Below are 21,558 nucleotides of genomic sequence, written 5' to 3'. Positions count from 1 at the left end.
TGGCTGGGCCAGCATTTATTGCCCATCCCTAGTTGCCCTTGAAAGGATGGTAGTAAGCTGCCTTCTTGAAGTGCTACAGTCCATGTGATGTAGGTACACCCACAGTGCTATTAGGAAGGGAGTTCCAGGAGTTTGACCCACTGACACTAAAGAAACGGTGATATAGTTCCAAGTCAGGATGGATGTGTGGCTTGGAGGGGAACTTGCAGGTAATGTTGTTCCCATGCACCTGCTGCTCTTGTTCTTCTACGTGGCAAAGATCGTGGGTTTGGAAGATGCTGCCTAAGGAGTCTTGGTGAGTTCTGCAGTGCATCTTGTAGATGGTACACACTGGTGCCACTGTGCATTGGTGGTGGAAGGAGTGAATGTTTAAGGTGATGGATGGTGTGCCAGTCAAGCACTGCTTGGGCTGTTTTGTCCTGGATGGCATCGAGCTTCTTAAGTGTTATTGGAGTTGCACTCATCCAGGCAACTGGAGAATATTCCATCACACTTCTGACTTGTGCCTTGAGGATGGTGGACAGGCTTTGGGGAGTCAGAAGGTGAGTTACTCTCTGCTGAATTGCCAGCCACTGCCCTGCTTTTGTAGCCACAGTATTTATGTGGCTGGGCCAGTTCAGTTTCCGGTCAGTGGTATCTCCCCAGGATGCTGATAGTGTGGGATTCAACAATGATAATGCCTTTGTATGTAAAGGGGAGAGATGGTTAGATTCTCTCTTACTGGAGATGGTCATTGCCTGGTACTTGTGTGTCGCAAATGTTACTTGCCACTTATCAGCCCAAGCCTGAATGTTGTTCAGGTCTTGCTGCAAATGGACACAGACGGCTTCAGTATCTGAAGAGTCACAAATGGTGCCGAGCATTGTACAATCATCAGCGAACAACCCCACTTCTGACCTTGGGATGGAGGGAAGATAATTTATGAAGCAACTGAAGATGGGACCTTGGATTCTACCCTGAGGAGTTACTATAGCAGTGTCTTAGGATTGAAATGATTGACCTCCAACAACCACAGCCATCCTCTTTTGTGCTAGGTGCGAAACAAACCGGTGGAGAGTTATCCCCTGATTCACATTGACTTCAGTTTTGCTAGGGCTGCTTGATGCCACACTTAGTCAAAATGCTGCCTTGATGTTAAGGGCAGTCACTCTCACTTCACTTCTAGATTTCAGCTCTTATTACAACCTTAATCCAAACATGGACATAAGAGCTGAAATCTAGAAGTGAAGTGAGAGTGACTGCCCTTGACATCAAGGCAGCATTTTGACTAAGTGTGGCATCAAGCAGCCCTAGCAAAACTGAAGTCAATGCGAATCAGGGGATAACTCTTCACTGGTTTGTTTCGCACCTAGCACAAAAGGGGATGGCTGTGGTTGTTGGGGGTCAATCATTTCAATCCTAAGACACTGCTATAAGAATTCCTCAGGGTAGAGTCCAAGGCCCCATCTTCAGTTGCTTCATAAATTATCTTCCCTCCATCCCAAGGTCAGAAGTGGGATGTTTGCTGATGATTGCACAATGTTCAGCACCATTCGCGACTCCTCAGATGCTAAAGCAGTCCATGATCAAATGCAGCAGGACCTGGACAATATCCAGGCTTGGGCTGACATGTGGCAAGTGACATTCGTGCCACAAAAGTGCCAGGCAATGACCATCTCCAACAAGCGAGAATCTAATCAACACCCCTTGACATTCAATGGCATTACCGTCGCTGAATCCCCCACTATCAATATCCTGTGGGTTACCATTAACCAGAAACTGAACTGGATTAGTCATATAAATATTATGGCTATAAGAGCAGGTCAGAGGCTAGGAATCCTGCAACAAGTGACTCACCTCCTGACTCCTTAAAACCTGTCCACCATCTACAAGGCACAAGTCAGGAGTGTGATGGAATACTCCCCACTTGCCTGGATGAGTGCAGCTCCCACAACACTCAAAGCTTGACACCATCCAGGACAAAGCAACCGCTTGATTGGCACCACATCCATGAATATTCATTCCCTCCACCACCGACGCACAGTCGCAGCAGTGTGTACCATCTACAAGATGCGCTGTGGAATTCACCAAGGCTCCTTAGACAGCACCTTCCAAACCCATGACCACTACCACCTAGAAGGATAAGGGCAGCAGATAGATGGAAACACCACCAGCTGGAAGTTCCCCTCCAACCCACTCACCATCCTGCCTTGGAAATATATCACCGTTCCTTCACTGTCGCTGGGTCAAAATCCTGGAACTCCCTTCCTAACACCACGTGGACTGCAGCAGTTCAAGAAGGCAGTTCACCACCACCTTCTCAAGGGCAACTAGGGATGGGCAATAAATGCTGGCCCAGCCAGCGAAGCCCACATCCCATGAATGAATTTAAAAAAAAGCTTAGTGATCAATCACATGCTGCTTCCACTGCTTGTCATGCATGTATTCCTGTGTTGTGGCTTGACCAGGTTGGCAACTAATTTTTAGGTACGCCTGGTGCTGCTCCTGCACTGCTCATTGAACCAGAGTCGATTCCTCAGCTCGATGGTAATGGTAGAGTGGATGATATGCTGAACCATCAGTTTTCACATAATGGTAGAGTACAATTCTGCTGCTGCTGATGGCCCACAACACCTAATGGATGTCCAGCTTTTAACTGCTGGATGTATTCTGAATCTATGCCACTTAGCACAGTGCCACACACAATGAAGGACAGTATCCTTGTTTCTACAAGGACTGTGGAGTGGTCTTTTTTACTAACACTTGTCATGACAGGTGCATGTGCAACAGGTAAGTTTGGTCTTTCCCTCTTGTAGGTTCCCTCACCACCTGCCACATGTCCAATCTGGAAGATATGTCGTTTAGAATGGGCCAGCTTGGTCAGTAGTAGTGCTACTGAATCACACTTGGTGATGGGCATTTAAGCCCCCTACTCAGAGTACATTCTGTGTCCTTGCTACCCCCATGTGATGTTCAGTATGGAGGAGTACTATTTATACAGGTTCAGCATAACATCCCTGCTTTTGTACTCAGTACCTCAGTTTATGAAACCCAAAATCCCATATGTTTGGCTAACTGCCAACTTCAAAGACCTATGTACATGAACCCACAGGTCCCCCTGTTCCTGCACACTCTTTAGAATTGTCCCATTAAACCTGTATTGCCTCTCCCTATCCCCGCTGCCAAAATTCATCACCTCACATTTCTCTGTATTAAATTCCATTTGCCACTTGTCTGCCTCTGTCTTGTTGTGGGTGAGCGGTATCATCCTCATTGTTTGCCACACCTCCAAATTTGGTATCATTAGCATTTTTTGAAATTTTACTCTATATTCCAATTTCCAAGTAATTTATATATATCAAACAAAGCAGGGGCCTAACCCTAAACCTTGGGGAACACCACTGCCATTCTCCAGCTTGAAAAATAACCATTTAATATGTCTCATTATTTTCCTTAAGCTATTTTTTTAATCCAAGCTGTCATTGCCCCTCTTGTTCCATGAGACTCAATTTTGTTAACCAGCCTCTCATGTGGTACTTTCAAAGGTTTTCTTAAAATCAGTATAAACAACCTCCATTGCATTCCCTTCATCAACCTTCTCTGTTACTTCATCAAAAAAATCAATTCGATTAATCAAGCATGATCCGCCTTTTACAAACCAGTGCTGGTTCTCCTCAATTAACTCAAAACTCTCCAAGCTCCTGTTGATTTTCTCCCTAATTATAGTTTCTGATGCCACCACAGACATTAAACTGACCAGCCTATGGTTACAAGGAATATCCTTACATCCTTTCTTGAACAAGGGGTGTCACATCTGTCATCTCTCCCATATCTAGGAAAGATTAGAAAATTGTGACCCACAAAGATTTTTGCTATCTGACACTACTACCCATTTCTTCTGGGACCTACCAATCCCTGTTAACTTAGAAATGGGCAGCGCAGTGTCTCCCATCCAATTCCAACAAGTGAAGTAGCGTCAGAGGGAGAAGTGGACATGCCCCATTTTTACAGTAGTAGCTGCCATATCCTGGTAAGTATTTACAAGTCTGGTCTTTTAATGAATGATTGTGGGTTAGTGAATGGGTGAGTGAATCACTGAGTGAGTTAATGGGGAGGTGGGTAGTCGCATGGGGGGCATTATCAGGTCCGGAGATAGTCAGTTGGTTGAGAGGATAGTCGGGTGTTGCCGGCTGGATGGCAGGGTAGTCAGGTCAGTGGTGTGGTCTGGTGGGTGTTGGATGTAGTCAGATTGGTGGGTAGTCGGATGTGGGAGTAGTGAGGGCGTAGGGGTAGTTGCTTGGTCGGAGGTAGTTGGGTAGTCGGGATGGGGGTAGTTGAGTCAGGTCGGGGATAGTTGGTTGGCGAAGTAGTCGGGTGATCGGGGTGTAGTCATTTTGAGTCAGGTGCTAGTCATGTCGGGACAGTGGTATGGTCGGGAGGTTAGTTGGGTCAGAGAGTGGTTGGGTGGCGAGGTAGTTGAGCATGGTTTAGTCGGGAGGGGGGGTGGCGGTGTGGGGTGGCTAGTCAGGTCAGGTCAGGGGTGTAGTCAACTGGTTCGCCAGGTGGTCGGGGGGTGGGGGGGGTGGGGGGCGCGGTAGTCAGGTCGAGTCAGTGGATTGTGGTTGGGTGGAGGGATTTAGTGGTAGTTAGGTCAGGTCGGGTGGTAGTCAGGTAGTCAAGGGGGTTGATTAGGGTAGTCAGTTGTAGATTTACCCAGTTGTTAGACCAGGTTTTAAACTCTCTAATATTTCCTTGATGACCATCAAGGTAAGTCACACATATCTAGCCCAAGTCTCTGCCCTAAGTTCAGGAATGGAGACATTCATGCAGATTCCTGGAGATCAGGGAATATGTCCAGAGACTGAGAGATTTGAGAGTATGATAAGCCCTCTTACTGTCTCCACTGCCACTTCCTTTACCTGGGATCCAAGCCATCGAGACCAGGTGACTTATCCACTCTCAGCATAGCCAACCTTTCCAATACCTCCTTCCTATCCATTACGTCTACTATCTCTGTTTCTACTGATATTTTGTAGCATTCTGTTCCATAGTAAACACTGATGCAAACTGCTAATTCAATATTCTACCTTTGCCCTGCACCTCTAAGCCTATATCACCCTTTGTCCCTAATAGGCACCACCCATCTCTTACTACATGCTTCCTTTTTACATGTTGATAGAACATTTTTGAGTTCCCTTTTATGTTAACTGCCATCCTATTCACTTATACTCTCTTCGCCAGCGTTATTTGGTTCTTCACTTCCACTCTCAACTTATTGTATTTGGCCTGATTCTCGCTTGAAGAACTCACCTGGCATGCACATATCACAGTAAACCTTGCATCACTGCATCAGGAAAGATCAGAGGCCCTGCATGCCAGAAAAGGGGACTTCATAGCCTTCTCTCAAACCAAAAAGAAACAGGAGGAATGAGCCCACTGCTTTGCCAGGCTAGTGTGATTCCAAATAGTGCAAGGAGCCATTGACTGCACACGCTGGGCTCTGCAGGCACCACATACCAACAGGGAGATGTATTGCAACTGCAAGGGCTACTACTACCTGAATATGCAGTTAGAGTTATTGTATAACCTTGCACAGAACATCGTGCTGGTGAATGCCCACTATCCTGGCAGCAGCCATGGTGCTTTCACCTGGCAGCAATCTTGGTGCTTTCACCTTGCAGCAATCAATTGACCCCACCATATTTGAGCCATCACAATGAATCATAGGCTAGCTACTGGATGACAAGAGATACCTATTCTGCTGCTATCTCATGAGTCCCCTCTGGCACCTGACCACATATGGACATGGGGGTACACTAAGAGCCATGCTGCCACCAGCCATGTCGTGGAGTAAACCATCAGTGATCTGAAACTGTAGTTTTGATGCCAGAACAACTAAACACTTGCTGGGGTTGTTCTTAAAATTAGTGGTAGCCTTCAGCTGGAACCCTGCAAGGAAGATGAGGAAGGGTTGAGGCATCCGCCACCCTCCACCTCAGATGAGCTATCCATGAGCAGCAACTCAGATGCCAGTTCCCCTAAAATCTTAAATCAAACCACTGCTGCTTCACAATTTCCCATCTTCTCATTCTTCTCCTATGGACCATCACAGTGTTCTCTTATTCTGAAATAAAAGACACCACAAATAAACTATTCCAAAACAACTTTATCCAACACCACTCCCAATTATACACACAAAAATTAATCTGTTGATTTTGTACATTCCCTTATTGCCTGTCTTGTGGGTGCCTTTGCCTAGCCAAGTGCTCCTACGTAATGATGCCCCTCTGGTTGCAGCATAACTGATGGAAGGCTGCTGACTTTCACTGGTGGAGAATGCAGATGGTCTTGCATCGAGCACCTCTGGGCTTTGTGGGCCTTGCTTCAACCAGCTTGATATGGGTGGCAGTAGTCTGGGCTGGCTGGATGAAACACAACAGTAAGACATTAGCGGATTGGCAGTGCTGGCATCTGTTGGACCACAGATTGCAGGACTGCCCTGAGAGCCTACATACTCCTTTGACATTGATATCTGCAGCCAAGATGGCAGCAATCTGTGCCTGCGTGCACCCAGCTGGTCTTGCAACAAGCCTGGTCTTAAGACATCAGTCGGAGCTCCTACTGCAGAACTGAGACATTGGATGGCTTCTGCCAGTGTTGCAAGGGATGCTGAAACATCGGCAACTTGACACTGCAAGTGCTGTCATGGAGCTGTACGCCACCCTATTGACATCCTTGTCTAACTTCTCTGCAGCAGAATTCGACTGCGACCCCTCAAGTGAACTTGCACCCTTTCTCCCTAAACTGGTTGTAGCCCACTCGTGCCCACTGACTCTCCATGTACTAACCTCGCGTCTATACTAACCTTTCAAGTATGCACAGTGACATTATCTGGGTTGGTGGCTGTGAATGTCAAATAAATTAATGGTACTTCTTCATCAGACATTTGTTCTTGCTCACGCCTTTCGTGGTGAGACAGCAGTGGCTGGCCAGGTTCTTGGGTATCTGAACACAAAAATGCACAATGATAGAGTTGAAGTGAAGTAAAGGAGTGGAGTGGAAAACAGGAAGTCTACGGTCATGTCATCTGCAGCTTACACTAATGCCAGATAGCTGAATGAGACTAATATGAGATTTGAGAAGATGCATAAGGCAGGAACATACTGTCATCCTGAATGCTCTCGACGATGCCAGATGCACCAGCCTCAGTCACTGCTGGCTCTCTAATGTAGCAGTGTCTGCTCAAAGAAACTCAGGTGATGCAGATGTGCCTAGCTCCCATGTTTCTCTGCTGAACCTTGTGGTTATATATGATCTTGTTCTGCAAGACAGGGGGAAGACAGTCAGTGAGAATGTCAGTTGCAATTCGTTTTGGTGATATGCCTGTCATAGCTGCACAGCAGGAAATATGTGAGAGCTGCAAGATGTTGGTGTGAGGCTGTGGCGCAATGAACAGCATGAGAGGTTGATGATGCAGTAGGTATGAAATGGCATTTGCAGATATATTCACTGACCTCGACCACTTGTGTAAGGTAATTGATTTTTTTGCAGCACTACAGCCAGGTCCTGGGGGCAAGATTCCTAGAATTCATCTCCCAGGCCACCAGCTCCCATTTCTTTTGCAGGGTATGCCTTGAATGATCCCATTCCCCTTCAAGAACAAAAAGGCCTCCATCATGCAGTAAAGGACAGGAGAGCCTTTTTTGACCTGTTGCTCCATTGACAGTCTTCTCCCTTCTCTCAAAAACTTTCAGAAACAGTTCCACCTGCTTCTTCAGCCTGAATATACTTCCCCTTTAAGAGGGGCAGACTGCCTTTAAGAAGTGTAGGCTAACTATAAGTTGTGCTAGCCACGAAGCCACTTGGGCTCCCTGATGAGCCTACAGTTAGTCAGCAGGACATTGTTCTGTCGAAGGGTCATGAGACTCGAAATGTCAACTCTTTTCTTCTCCACCGATGCTGCCAGACCTGCTGAGTTTTTCCAGGTAATTCTGTTTTTGTTTCAGCAGGACATTTTGTGCTTCGCTGCATGTCACAATTGTTGAGCAATCAGCATGAGGTTTGCTTGTTGCCTAGCTCATGTCGACTGGGGGTGGGTAATCACACATCATGATTTCTGCATTTGTTAATTAACCTAATTACGTTTTTAGCTCTTTGTCTTTGTTTAATATTACTTTACAAGTTTTCACATTGAAAACATATAGACAATGTACTTATACATTGCACGTGCTGGAAGTTAGCATGGAAAAACTCAGCAGGTCTGGCAGCATCGGCGGAGAAGAAAAGAGTTGACGTTTCGAGTCCTCATGACCCTTCAACAGAACTTGAGTTCAAGTCCAGGAAAGAGCTGAAATATAAGCTGGTTTAAGGTGTGTGTGTGGGGGCCGGAGAGATAGAGAGACAGAGAGGTGGGGGGGGGGGTGTGGTTGTAGGGACAAACAAGCAGTGATAGAAGCAGATCATCAAAAGATGTCAACGACAATAGTACAATAGAACACATAGGTGTTAAAGTTGGTGATATTATCTAAACGAATGTGCTAATTAAGAATGGATGGTAGGGCACTCAAGGTATAGCTCTAGTGGGGTTTTTTTTATAATGGAAATAGGTGGGAAAAGGAAAATCTTTATAATTTATTGGAAAAAAAAAGGAAGGGGGAAACAGAAAGGGGGTGGGGATGGGGGAGGGAGCTCACGACCTAAAGTTGTTGAATTCAATATTCAGTCCGGAAGGCTGTAAAGTCCCTAGCCGGAAGATGAGGTGTTGTTCCTCCAGTTTGCGTTGGGCTTCACTGGAACAATGCAGCAAGCCAAGGACAGACATGTGGGCAAGAGAGCAGGGTGGAGTGTTAAAATGGCAAGCGACAGGGAGGTTTGGGTCATTCTTGCGGACAGACCGCAGGTGTTCTGCAAAGCGGTCGCCCAGTTTACGTTTGGTCTCTCCAATGTAGAGGAGACCACATTGGGAGCAACGAATGCAGTAGACTAAGTTGGGGGAAATGCAAGTGAAATGCTGCTTCACTTGAAAGGAGTATTTGGGTCCTTGGACGGTGAGGAGAGAGGAAGTGAAGGGACAGGTGTTGCATCTTTTGCGTGGGCATGGGGTTGTGCCATAGGAGGGGGTTGAGGAGCAGGGGGTGATGGAGGAGTGGACCAGGGTGTCCCGGAGGGAGCGATCCCTACGGAATGCCGATAAGTGGGGTGAAGGGAAGATGTGTTTGGTAGTGGCATCATGCTGGAGTTGGCGGAAATGGCGGAGGATGATCCTTTGAATGCGGAGGCTGGTGGGATGATAAGTGAGGACAAGGGGGACCCTATCATGTTTCTGGGAGGGAGGAGAAGGCGTGAGGGCGGATGCGCGGGAGATGGGCCGGACACGGTTGAGGGCCCTGTCAACGACCGTGGGTGGAAAACCTCGGTTAAGGAAGAAGGAGGACATGTCAGAGGAACTGTTTTTGAATGTAGCATCATCGGAACAGATGCGACGGAGGCGAAGGAACTGAGAGAATGGGATGGAGTCCTTACAGGAAGCGGGGTGTGAGGAGCTGTAGTCGAGATAGCTGTGGGAGTCGGTGGGTTTGTAATGGATATTGGTGGACAGTCTATCACCAGAGATTGAGACAGAGAGGTCAAGGAAGGGAAGGGAAGTGTCAGAGATGGACCACGTGAAAATGATGGAGGGGTGGAGATTGGAAGCAAAATTAATAAATTTTTCCAAGTCCTGACGAGAGCATGAAGCGGCACCGAAGTAATCATCGATGTACCGGAGAAAGAGTTGTGGAAGGGGGCCGGAGTAGGACTGCAACAAGGAATGTTCCACATACCCCATAAAGAGACAGGCATAGCTGGGGCCCATGCGGGTACCCATAGCCACACCTTTTATTTGGAGGAAGTGAGAGGAGTTGAAGGAGAAATTGTTCAGCGTGAGAACAAGTTCAGCCAGACGGAGGAGAGTAGTGGTGGATGGGGATTGTTCGGGCCTCTGTTCAAGGAAGAAGCTAAGGGCCCTCAGACCATCCTGGTGGGGGATGGAGGTGTAGAGGGATTGGACGTCCATGGTGAAGAGGAAGCAGTTGGGGCCAGGGAACTGGAACTTGTTGATGTGACGTAAGGTGTCAGAGGAATCACGGATGTAGGTGGGAAGGGACTGGACAAGGGGAGAGAGAAGGGAGTCAAGATAACGAGAAATGAGTTCTGTGGGGCAGGAGCAAGCTGAGACGATCGGTCTACCGGGGCAGTTCTGTTTGTGGATTTTGGGTAGGAGATAGAAGCAGGCCGTCCGAGGTTGGGCGACTATCAGGTTGGAAGCTGTGGGAGGGAGATCCCCAGAGGAGATGAGGTCAGTGACAGTCCTGGAAACAGTGGCTTGATGTTCAGTGGTGGGGTCATGGTCCAGGGAGAGGTAGGAGGAAGTGTCTGCGAGTTGACGCTCAGCCTCCGCGAGGTAGAGGTCAGTGCGCCAGACAACAACAGCACCACCCTTGTCAGCGGGTTTGATGACAATGTCAGGGTTGGACCTGAGAGAATGGAGTGCAGTAAGTTCAGAGAGAGACAGGTTAGAATGGGTGAGAGGAGCAGAGAAATTGAGACGACTAATGTCGCGCCGACAGTTCTCAATGAAAAGATCGAGAGAAGGTAAGAATCCAGAGGGAGGGGTCCAGGTGGAGGGAGAATATTGGAGATGGGTAAAAGGATCCGTTGAACTGGGAGAGGACTCCTGCCCAAAGAAGTGAGCCCGGAGACGAAGACGGCGGAAGAAGAGTTCAGTATCATGCCGAGCCCGAAATTCATTGAGGTGAGGGCGTAAGGGTATGAAACTAAGTCCTTTGCTGAGCACTGAACATTCAGCATCGGAGAGGGGAAGATCAGGGGGTATAGTGAATACACGGCTGGGGTTGGGACTGGAAGAAAGGGTGGGGACGGAGGGACAGGCAGGGGTGGAGGGTCCTAGATGGGTGTTGGTGTCGATGAGTTGTTGGAGCTTGCGTTCCTTAGCACTTGAGAGAAAGAGAAAAAGTTTCTTGTTGAGGCGTCGGATGAGCCGAAGGATAAAATGAAACTGGGGGCACGCGCAGCTTTGAAAAAGGGTACGGCGGTGCTGCTGGAGGGAGAGGTCGAGCGTGTTCATATGGCGGCGCATGGCACTGAGAGTGGATTTCGGAATGTGATGGGAACAGCAGTCCGAGAAACGTTTTATGTCCCGGAGATACCTGTAATCCTGGGTGGGTTCGAAACATGAGGGGTGGAATTTCAGTTGAAATCCACGTGGGGTAAGTCGGAGACGGAGACAGTCACTGAGAAAGGAGATATGGCTGTGAAAGCGGGTTTTAGTAAACACCTTGTCAAACACTAGGAGTTTTTTTGTTTTTATCTCTGTGTTTAATTGACTGCCACTGCTCTTCAAGAAATGCCTACCTCCTTGAAGAAGTTCTGTTCTTTGAAGAGCAGTATTGGGTATTAAATATTCCTGGATACAAGGTGTTCAGGAAAGATAGGAAAGGAAGAAAAGGGGGGAGAGGTGGCTGTATTGATTAAGGAGAACATTGCAGCGGTGGAGAGAGAGAGGATGTCCTAGAGGGATCAAAGACAGAGGACCATAACTTCCGAGCTACTGGAGGGGGTACCCCAGAAATGGGCTGGGGCCCCTCTCAGAAGTTGACAGGTAAGGTTGCATGGCAATTGCCTGGAAATGCAAGCTGGGAACTGCCCTGCATTAGGAACCATCCGAAAATGTGATTTAAATCACAAACTTTGGATGGTTCCAACTTGATTACATCAAGAGTAACCCTAGAAAAAGTTAGTAACTTCCAGGTAACTATTGCGTGGACCCACACTGACTCCCCCCCCCCCCTCCACATCCCCAAGGAACTCCCTCTCCCACTCCAATCTACCCAGGGAACTCCCCCAATCCTCCCGCGACTACACTCCCCACAGGATTCCCCCTGCATCCAAGGGACTATAACCCTAATGGGACCTTCCCAACCCACAGGATTCCCTTCCCCCCCATAATGGGAACTCTCCCTCAGCCAGGCACAACTCTCATCCCAACCCCAAAGCCCAACCCGACAGCCAACCCCTGGCCTGACCAGCCCCAGCCCATTCCCCCTGAGGCCTGACCCAACCCCCTCACTTCAACAGTTGTCCTCCACATTTCTGTTTAATTCAAAAAAGGTGCAATGCCTGGACATATTCCTTTTGCCTGCCGAGGACAAGCTCGTGCGTATGTACCTTCTAGCAAACATAAGTGAGCCACATTGCGACCCTGACTAATAATCTTATCAGAAAGCTGAGTGATTTGGAAGAGCAGAAAATTTAAGGATCCAGGTTCAAAAGCAGAACCTCAAATGGATAAGGCTATAAAAGGGTTATAGAATACTGTGTTTTATGGTAAGACTTAAAGAATTTGGATATTGAAATGTAATGATCATTTTAGAATTAGAAGCGCACAGATGGCCCAAACCTGACATAGATCTCAACATATGGAACATAATAGAGATACAAATCATCCTCATAACTTACTTTCCTTCTGAGGGACTCTGCAGCCTTCTGGACATTTGCTTCAATAACACCAAACTTTAGCAATCCCCCCAACTATCCTGGTGTATTCTCCTAATAGAACAGAAAAAAACCCAAAAACGCAAAGAAAACAAAAATTACTGGTATGAAAACAGAAAATGCTGAAAATACTCAGCAGTTCAAGCAGTATCTGTGGAGAGAAACAGAATTAATGTTTCAGGTCAATGTTTTTATTTCAGAGTTCCAGCACCCGCCGTATTTTGTCTTTATTAAAATTACTGGTACTTCTTTGTATATTTCTGGGTATACTGGTACACTTGTGTATATTTCTGGGTTTTCTGTGTTTTCTTCCACATCTGGGTCTACTTCAAATATAATTGGCCAGAAAGCATCATGTATTACATTGCATTTGATTTGACCCAGGGGTGTTCAAGAGTATCACTTCAGTGGCAAGCAGGAAAAGAGAACTTCTGCTCTTCAGCTTTGCTATGACTCATCTCAATATGCACAAAACCAACAAAAAGAAAATATTTTGCCTAACAATGTTCAATCTTCTTTAATATTAAACATGCTGGTTCTGTATTTATTTTGCTAACCTATATGAAACTTCTGCTTATTCAGTTGGATAGAGTTTAAAACCTTTTAGGGGTATACCTGCTTTGTTTTCATTACTTTGTTTATTATATTCATAGAGAATTTACTTTTTGAGATTCAATAGAGCATAAGTTGATAGGCTGTTACATGTGCTATGTTCAAAAAGCAAAATCACTAAGCTGTGAGTGAGCTCTGAATTGTAAATATTTATGATTTATTGTGGTTCCTTAGGTTGATTGTCATTCAGAACTACATTTTCAACTGCCCAGGGTATTCCTAATTCCATTGACATTAATGACATTGGAATTAGTGGTAATTTTGTTTTTTTTATATGTTCATCCCAAATTCCTACATTGATACAAACTAATTTATTGCTATTTTTTATTTTGACGTTCCCCTTTCACTATGTTGTTTCTGTGATATGTACAAGAATACAGGATCTTTACTTTTTTTCTGACTATTGTATAACATAACTTGACCAGTCATGCTTAACTGCATTCATCTGTGTTATTTCAATTAGCAGCCCAAGGCATTATCACTTCTTGTATAAACCAGCCTATCAATCTGGAAAAGTGGTACAGCTTGATTATCAATCACTTGGAAATACCTTCAACATTAATGAAAATAAATCCTTCCCTTTGGCAACTAGGTGTGTACAGTTGTGCACTTTTACACAAATGCCAACTTTGGTCATACTTAACCAGTGAGGAAACTATTCAAAATAATGAACAGGTTTTAAAATAAATTAAGCTGAACATCTGATTTGCCCATTAGTATAACAAGCAGTATATAAAATTTAATTCTGCATAAATAATTTTCAGGATGTTATATAATTTTTCCAACAGTTAGCAAAAAACTGCAGCTGTCATGAACTAAAGTATTCAAACTAGCTGTAGGTGCTTTTGCTGACTGTGAATTATATAGGGCGATGCCCTTAATTTCAATACCTTTTACACATAACCATGTTAAACCAATTGTGACATTTGATTGCCATTGAAATAAAAGCCATCAGAATTTTGTTGAAAAATATCCAATAGAAAATTGACACAGTCAATTTACAGTCCTTTTTATCTGAGTTCCCTTCCTCTCTTATGACTTTGGAATTTAATCTTTTTTGTAACTTCTTATATTTGCCTAGCAAAGCAGACATAACCGTGGAAATTCCTATATTCTTACAATTGATTTATGCAACTCTGGCAAGCAAATTGAAATTTTTCAGTTTGAAATGATCAACCTCTTAAAAAAATGTAAATTTTCTTATTTTTGTAAACACGAGCACTGATCTAATTTTAAATTAGGAGTAAATAAAAAACATTACAGAAGTTGTCAACAAAGATAAGCAGTCAGCCCATTGGCGTGGACTTAATACAAGCCTGTTCTACATTTTTATTGCAGAATGTACATATTTTAATTACCTGGTCAACTGATTTATTATTTAAATGTTATATTTGAATATTGCTCAAGATAATGAATATGACTAGCACAATCCACTCAATCATGGAGTTTACCTCATTTATTTAACCAGCTAACTGAACATTCTACAAATGTGTCTGTTCAGCTTTCGCCCTGCCAACTTCTTCGACAAGATAAGCTGAGCAAAATTTAAGAAGTTCAGGTACTTATCTAAGCCTACAACCCAATTTATTTCACTTTGATTGGTTGCCTTCCTTAGAATGGCGTGTGTATAAATCTCAGCAGCTTGGGAGCTATTTTGCAGCATTGAGTATTTGAAAATCTTTATTCACATTTATTCTAACACTCAACACTGCTCTCAGTTAGATACTTGTTGAACTAAAAATGATGTTTAACAACGTAACATTAACTTTTGTTTTACTGTAAACAACCACCTTGCGCTGAGAATGAAATCTTTCTGAACTCAATTCTTGTGTCTTCTGTTATATGGCCACAGTGTAAGGTATATAACCTGCTTTTGGCTACATTATTTATTCCTCTTAGCATTTTAAAGATCTAGATTATTCTTTTTAGTCTTTTTTTTCCAATGAAAAGAAATTTTGTTCTGTGAACCTGTCTTTGTAACTTTGAGTCTAGTTCACAAATTATCCATATATGTCATTGAATCCTCTGCAGCACATCATTGTCTTCTTGAAAGGACACCCAGATTTTAATTTTGCTCAAATAGAATAGGGTTTTGTCCTCTTATAGTTCCCTAACAGATTTTAATATGGATAAAGGTACTAATTTATAAGCTAATCCTTAGGTCAACTACTTGAGTGGTTTCAATTCCTTTGAGTTCCATCAATTTATGTTCTACTGATCACCAAACACAGGGAAAAGGTAGGAAAGTGGAGTTGAGGATTATCAGATCAGCCATGATTTCATTGAACGGTGGAACAGACTCGATGGGCCATATGGCCTATCTCTGCTCCTTATGGCTTAACTTGTTATCAACAGAAGATGTTATGTTACAAGTCATATCATACTTAGAAGAAATAGCTATCCTATTTTTATTCATGAAAATTTGATTAGGTGACTTTAAACACATCACTGCAGAACCCTACCAGTCACTATTTCTTACTCAGACCTTTTAATCATTGTTGTTTTGCATTTGTTCATTCATTACCTAATTTGGTTTTAATTCCATGAATTTAATTCCAAACCAGTTTAATAATTAGTAGAATATTCAATTACAGGGAAAACTGGTCAGTAGCGTCTGGAATTTAGTACATTGAGTAGTTTTACATCTTGTAATCCTTTGCAAATTATCCATAAACATGGCAATCTGTATCTGTAATTTACCAATCTTATTTACTATGCTCTGTGCATTCACATACTTGCACAATAACCCGGATTTGCACTTAATTACTTTCCCTCTTATTCTGACCCCACTTAATAACTTACTGTTCTCTACTCTAGTGCTAGCTATCTCTCCCGGTATTCTGTGCACCTTGGTATTCCTCTCTGATATTATCTCCTGGTTCCTGTACTCTTGCCAAGTTAAAACTGTATTCTAATTACTGCTGAATCTTGGGATTATACTGACATTAGCTGTTGTCTCTCACAGATGATGTGTTTCCTGTTTCTTAGTTTGTGTCCAGTTACAAATAAATATTAGTGATGATAAGACTGGCCAAGAAGTGAAAAGGTGCATGGTCCATTGCATGCATATACAAGACCAAATAATGTACAGCTCATTGCATTCAAAACTAGTTAACTTTTTTTGCCTTTTGGCTCATATGTGAACCAATTTCTCCTTTTGAGTTAGTATTCTGTACCTCTAAGTTGTATAAATGTAATGGTGTTAGTTATTAATGTTAATTTACTTTTAGATATTTGAAGTTTTTAAGTTTATATGCTCACCCTGCTGGAAAAGGAATGGTTGACTATTTATACAGAAAATTAGGGACATTCCTAAAGCTCTCCACATTATTTTTTTATGTATTATTAAATCATAGGGATTTTAAATATTCCTCCTGTTTTCTAGTTTTGTCATTTACATGCTGTTTGATTGCCATCTGCCAAAAAGTTTGAGATTTATTTTTGTTCACAAAATATGGAAAACAAGATGGTATGTGAACGTTGGTAGAGCCTCTTTAGAGCAACACAACATTGGTACTAAAGTCCTTTTCCCATGACTTCCAGGAGCAAAGAAATGCAAATGTTTATTTTATCATTTTACAGTAGTTGAGAGGCTTTTGGGTTAGGTCATGTTGCACTTTCAAGAATGTGCAGCAAGACCTTGTGGTATAATACAAGTCAGGTAAGGTCAAGCCCTAGGGATTACAGTGAACGTTTCACACACTCTGAAAACTAGCCAGTTTAGTCATGACTCTGAATACAGATCTTTGTGTTTCCTTCAGCTGTACAAGGACTTGGTGAGACCACATCTGGTGTACCATGTACAGTACTCACAATCTCATTTGAAAAAGATATAATTGCATTAGAAATAGTTCAGAGAAGTTTCACTCATCTAATTTCTGCGATGAAGGGCTTATCTTATGAAGAAAGATTGAACTGGTTGGGCCTGTTTCCATTGGAGTTTAGAAGAATGAGAGGTGATCTTATTGAAGTATATAATATCCTGAGGGTATTTGATAGGGTGGATACCAGAAGAATTTTCCTCTAGTGGGGGAGACTAGAACTAGGGGACACAGTTTAAGAGGTCTCCCCTTTAAGACATGGATGAAGGGAATTTTTTTCTATGAGGATCATTAATATATGGAATTCTCTGCCCCAGGAAGCAATGGAGGCTGGGCCATTGAATTTTTTCAAGATGGAGTTAGATAGGTTTTTGATAGACACAGGAGTTGAGGGTTATGGGGAGGCAGACAGGAAAGTGGAGTTGAGACCACAACCAGTTCAGCCATGATCTTATTGAATACCAGAGCAGACTTGATGGGCAGAATGACCTACTGCTGCTCCTAAATCCGATGTTCCTATGTTCATACATAGTTTAAAATGTAGAATAATAGACTCTGGGGAGTGAATTGCCAGGTTGCAATTTGATAAAGGGGTATAAACCACAGGAGCAAAACCCAAACTTTTTCTGAACATCATCAAAACCCTGAGGCTTTTAACATTAAATTCTTGGCGCAACATCTTAAAAGGCAGTGTGTGGCGATCTAAATAGGTAATTAATCCAGTTCCAGATTATTTATTTATTGTGTATATTGCCAAGTTTTCATTTTACAAGATACACCTGTTATTTTTCTTACTGTTGTGTTCTGGGGCCTGATCAATATAGCCTGTAAAGCTGAGGTAGTGTGACATAGAACCAAGGAAACTAACATCATTGTAATGTTTACCCTTAATGTAGATAATACATTTGGTACCACGATATTATCAGATTGTTATCAGATGGTTTATCTATTCCTGTACTACTTTTATTCTTTTATGGGGTGTGGGCATCATTGGCTGGGCCAGCATTTATTGCACATCCCAAAGTGCCCTTGAGAAGGTGCTGGTGAGCTGCCTTTTTGAACCACTGCAGTCCATGGGGTGTAGGCACACTCACAGTGCTGTTAGGAAGAGTGTTCCAGGATTTTCACCCAGTGACAGTGTAGGAACAGCTAAATAGTTCCAAGTTAGGATGGTGTGTGACTTGGAGGGGGACTTGTAGATGGAGGTATTGCTCTGTATCTGCCCTTGTCTTTGAAGTTGTTAGAGGTCATGGCTTTGGACAGTGCTGTTGAAGAAGCCTTGGTGAGTTGCTACAGTGTATCTTGTTGTTTAATTGTCCACCACCATTCGTAACTGGTTGTGGAAGGACTTGAGACCTTAGATCTAATCCGTGGATTGTGGGATCACATAGCATTATTGCATGCTGCTTCCACTGTTTGGCATGCAAGTAGTCCTATGCTGTAACTTCACCAGCTTGACATCTTTTTAGGTATGCCTGGTGTTGCTCTTGGCATACCATCCTGCACTCTTCATTGAACCACGGTTGATCCCCCAGATTGTTAGTAATGGTAGACTGGAAGGTATGCTGGGCCATGAGTTTAAAGATTGTGATTGAATACAACTGTGCTGCTGTTGATGGCTAGCGGTGTCTCATGGATGCACAGTTTTGAGTTGCTAGATCTGTTTGAAATATATCCCATTTAGCACGGTGATAGTACCACACAACACGATGGAGGGTATCCTCAAAGTGAAGACAGGACTTTGTTTCCACAAAGACTGTGCAGTGGTCACTCCTACCGATACTGTTATGGACAGATGCATCAACAACAGGTGGATTGGCGAGGTCAGGTAGGTTTCTCCCTCTTGTTGGTTCCCTCACCACCTGCCGCAGACCCAGTCTAGCAGCTATGCCGTTTAGTACTTGGCCAGCCAGGTCAGTAGTGGCGCTATCAAGCCAGTCCTGGTGGTGAACATTGAAGTCCCTGACAGAGCACGTCCCTCAGTACTTCCTCCAAGTAGTGTTCAACATGGAAAAGTACTGATTCAGCTGCTGGTGGGGAGGCTGTAGGTAGTAATCAGCAGGAGATTTTCTTGTCCATGTTTGACCTGAGTACATGACTCATGACCTTATACCACTGTGCTTCCCGTCTGGTGTGTCTGTCTCCCAGTGGCACAGGACATGCCCAGGGATGGTGATGGTTGTGCCTGGGACATTGTATGGTGTGATTCCTTGAGTATGACTATGTGAGGCTGTTGCTTGACTAGTCTGTGGGACAGCTCTCCCAATTTTGGCACAAGTCCTCAGATGTTAGTAAGGAGGACTTTTTAAAAACTCATTCATGGGATATGGGCGTCGCTGGCTGGGGCAGCATTTGTTGCCTATCCCTAATTGCCCTTGAGAACTGAGTGGCTTGCTAGTCCATTTCAGAATGCATTTAAGAGTCAACCATGTTGCTGTGGGTCTGGAGTCACATGTAGGCCAGACCAGGTAAGGAAGACAGATTTCCTCCTCTAAAGGACATTAGTGAACCCATTAGATGGCTTTTTAACAACAATCAACAGTGGCTTCATGATCATCATTAGACTTTTAATTCCAGATTTTTTTATTGAATATAAATTTCACCAACCTGAGTCTCCAGAGTACTACGCTGGATCTCTGGAGTACTAGTCCAGTGACAATACCTCTGCACCACCACCTCCCCTAAAGGGTCGACAATCCTGGCCTTTGTTATTTCTGGTGCCTGGGCCAATGCCCAGGTGGCCTGTCTGGTTTCATTTCTTATTGACTTTTCTGTAATGGTTTGATACAACTGAGTGGCTAGCTAGACCATTTCATAGGACATTTAGAAGTCAAACACATTGCTGTGGGTCTGGAGTCACATCTAGACTAGACTGGGTAAGGATGACAGATTTCCTTCCTTAAAGGACATTAGTGAACCAGATGGGTTTTTACGACAATCAGCAATGTTTTCGTGATCACCATTACTGAGATTAGCTTTTAATTCCAGATTTAGTAATTGAATTTAAATTCCACCAGCTGCCATAGTGGGATTGGAGCCCTGACCCCAGAGCATTAGACTGGGCCTCTGGATAACTTGTGTGGTAAAATTACCACTGTGCCACCATCTCTCTTAATGATTTGAAGACCTGCAGCTTAAAGCACTATTCTCTCTACCACGTCCAGGGCCAATCAATTATACACCCAGTGTTTCATACATTAGTCCTCTTATTTGACTGAGTGTGGTATCAAGGAGCCATAGCAAAACTGAAGTCAAACTGGGGGGAGAGTAAGGGGCAAGCAAGGAGATAGGCGACTACACCAGAATGAGACGGAGACTGAGTGAGTCATAAATTAGGTTCACATGTAAGTCCTGGTAAGTCCTTTTCAGGTTTTAACTATCAATTAAGAATCAAGACCTGACATAGTACTAACCTTCAAGTGAGTTAAGTTATCTTGTTAAGTAGAGAACTGTCTGGAGTGGCAGCTATCTGTCAATCACTTGAAAGCAATTGGTTCAAGTGGTGTGAATTACTGTAGCAGGAAGCTAAAATAGCTAGTGACTCATAAAATCTATAAGAGAGACAAGTTTTTCAAACTGCACAACCAGTAAGGGGTGCGTGAGGAGACAGGCAACCAAGCTGGAGTGAGATGGAGATTGAGTGAATAGCGAATTAGGTTCACGTGGGAATTTGGTGCAAAGAGGAAAGAGGTGTGGTATACATAGGAATTACTCTAAGTTAATTAAGTGAGTAAATAAATTAAGTTAAATAACATAAGTAACAATGGTAGGACAGGTGTTATGTTGCAAGTGTGGAATGTGGGAGCTTTTGGATGCCAAGGCAATCCAGGACAAACTTATCTGCTGCAAGTGTAAGCAGCTAGAGGAATTCCGAATCAGGATTGTTAATCTGGAAACAGAATTGCAGACACTGCACAACACAAGTAGGGGGAGAAATACCTGAACACTTTGCTCCATTAGATGGTCACGCCTCTTAGAATAGGGTTGTCTGTTTTGGTCAGCAGTGAGGGACAAGAGGATGTGACCATGAGTGAGGCAGGTAATGGAACCAAGCAGACAGTAGTGGAGGAGCCTCAGACTTTACTATTGTCAAACAGGTTTGAGGTGCTCACAACCTGTGTGGGCAAAAGCGAGGTCTGCAAGTTGGATGAGCAGGCTGGCCATGGCACCATGGTACAGGCAGCCGTTCAAGTAAGGGGAGTACACAGGAATGTAACAGTAGTGGGGGACAGTATAGTGAGAGGGATTGACACTGTGTTCTCTGCAGCAAAGAGCAAGAGTCCAGAAGGCTGTGTTGCCTGCCCAATGCCAGGGTTTGGAACATCTGCTCAGGACTGGAGAGGAACTTGCAGTGGGAGGGGAAAGATGCAGTTGTCGTGGTTCACGTAGGTACCAACAGCATAGGCAAGACAAGGAAGGAGGTTTTGCATAGTTAGCATGAGAAGCTAGTACCACATTAAGAAGCAGAACCTCATAGGTAGTAATCTCTGGAGTATTACCTGAGTTATGTTCAAATTGGCATAAGGCAAATAAGATCCGAGAGATGAATATGTAGCACAAAGATGGGTGTTGGAGAAGTGGGTTTCAGTTTGTG

General features: G+C 43.9%; 1 protein-coding gene across 2 annotated transcripts in view; it reads left to right on the top strand.

Moving 5' to 3' along the window:
- nbeaa (neurobeachin a) overlaps window positions 1–21,558 on the top strand; it is a 1,069,212-nt gene that overhangs the window by 856,643 nt on the left and 191,011 nt on the right. The window lies entirely within an intron of this gene.

Source organism: Carcharodon carcharias, chromosome 11 (assembly GCF_017639515.1).
Source record: "Carcharodon carcharias isolate sCarCar2 chromosome 11, sCarCar2.pri, whole genome shotgun sequence".
Classification (NCBI taxonomy): domain Eukaryota; kingdom Metazoa; phylum Chordata; class Chondrichthyes; order Lamniformes; family Lamnidae; genus Carcharodon; species Carcharodon carcharias.
This window is presented reverse-complemented; position numbering and strand designations above follow the sequence as displayed.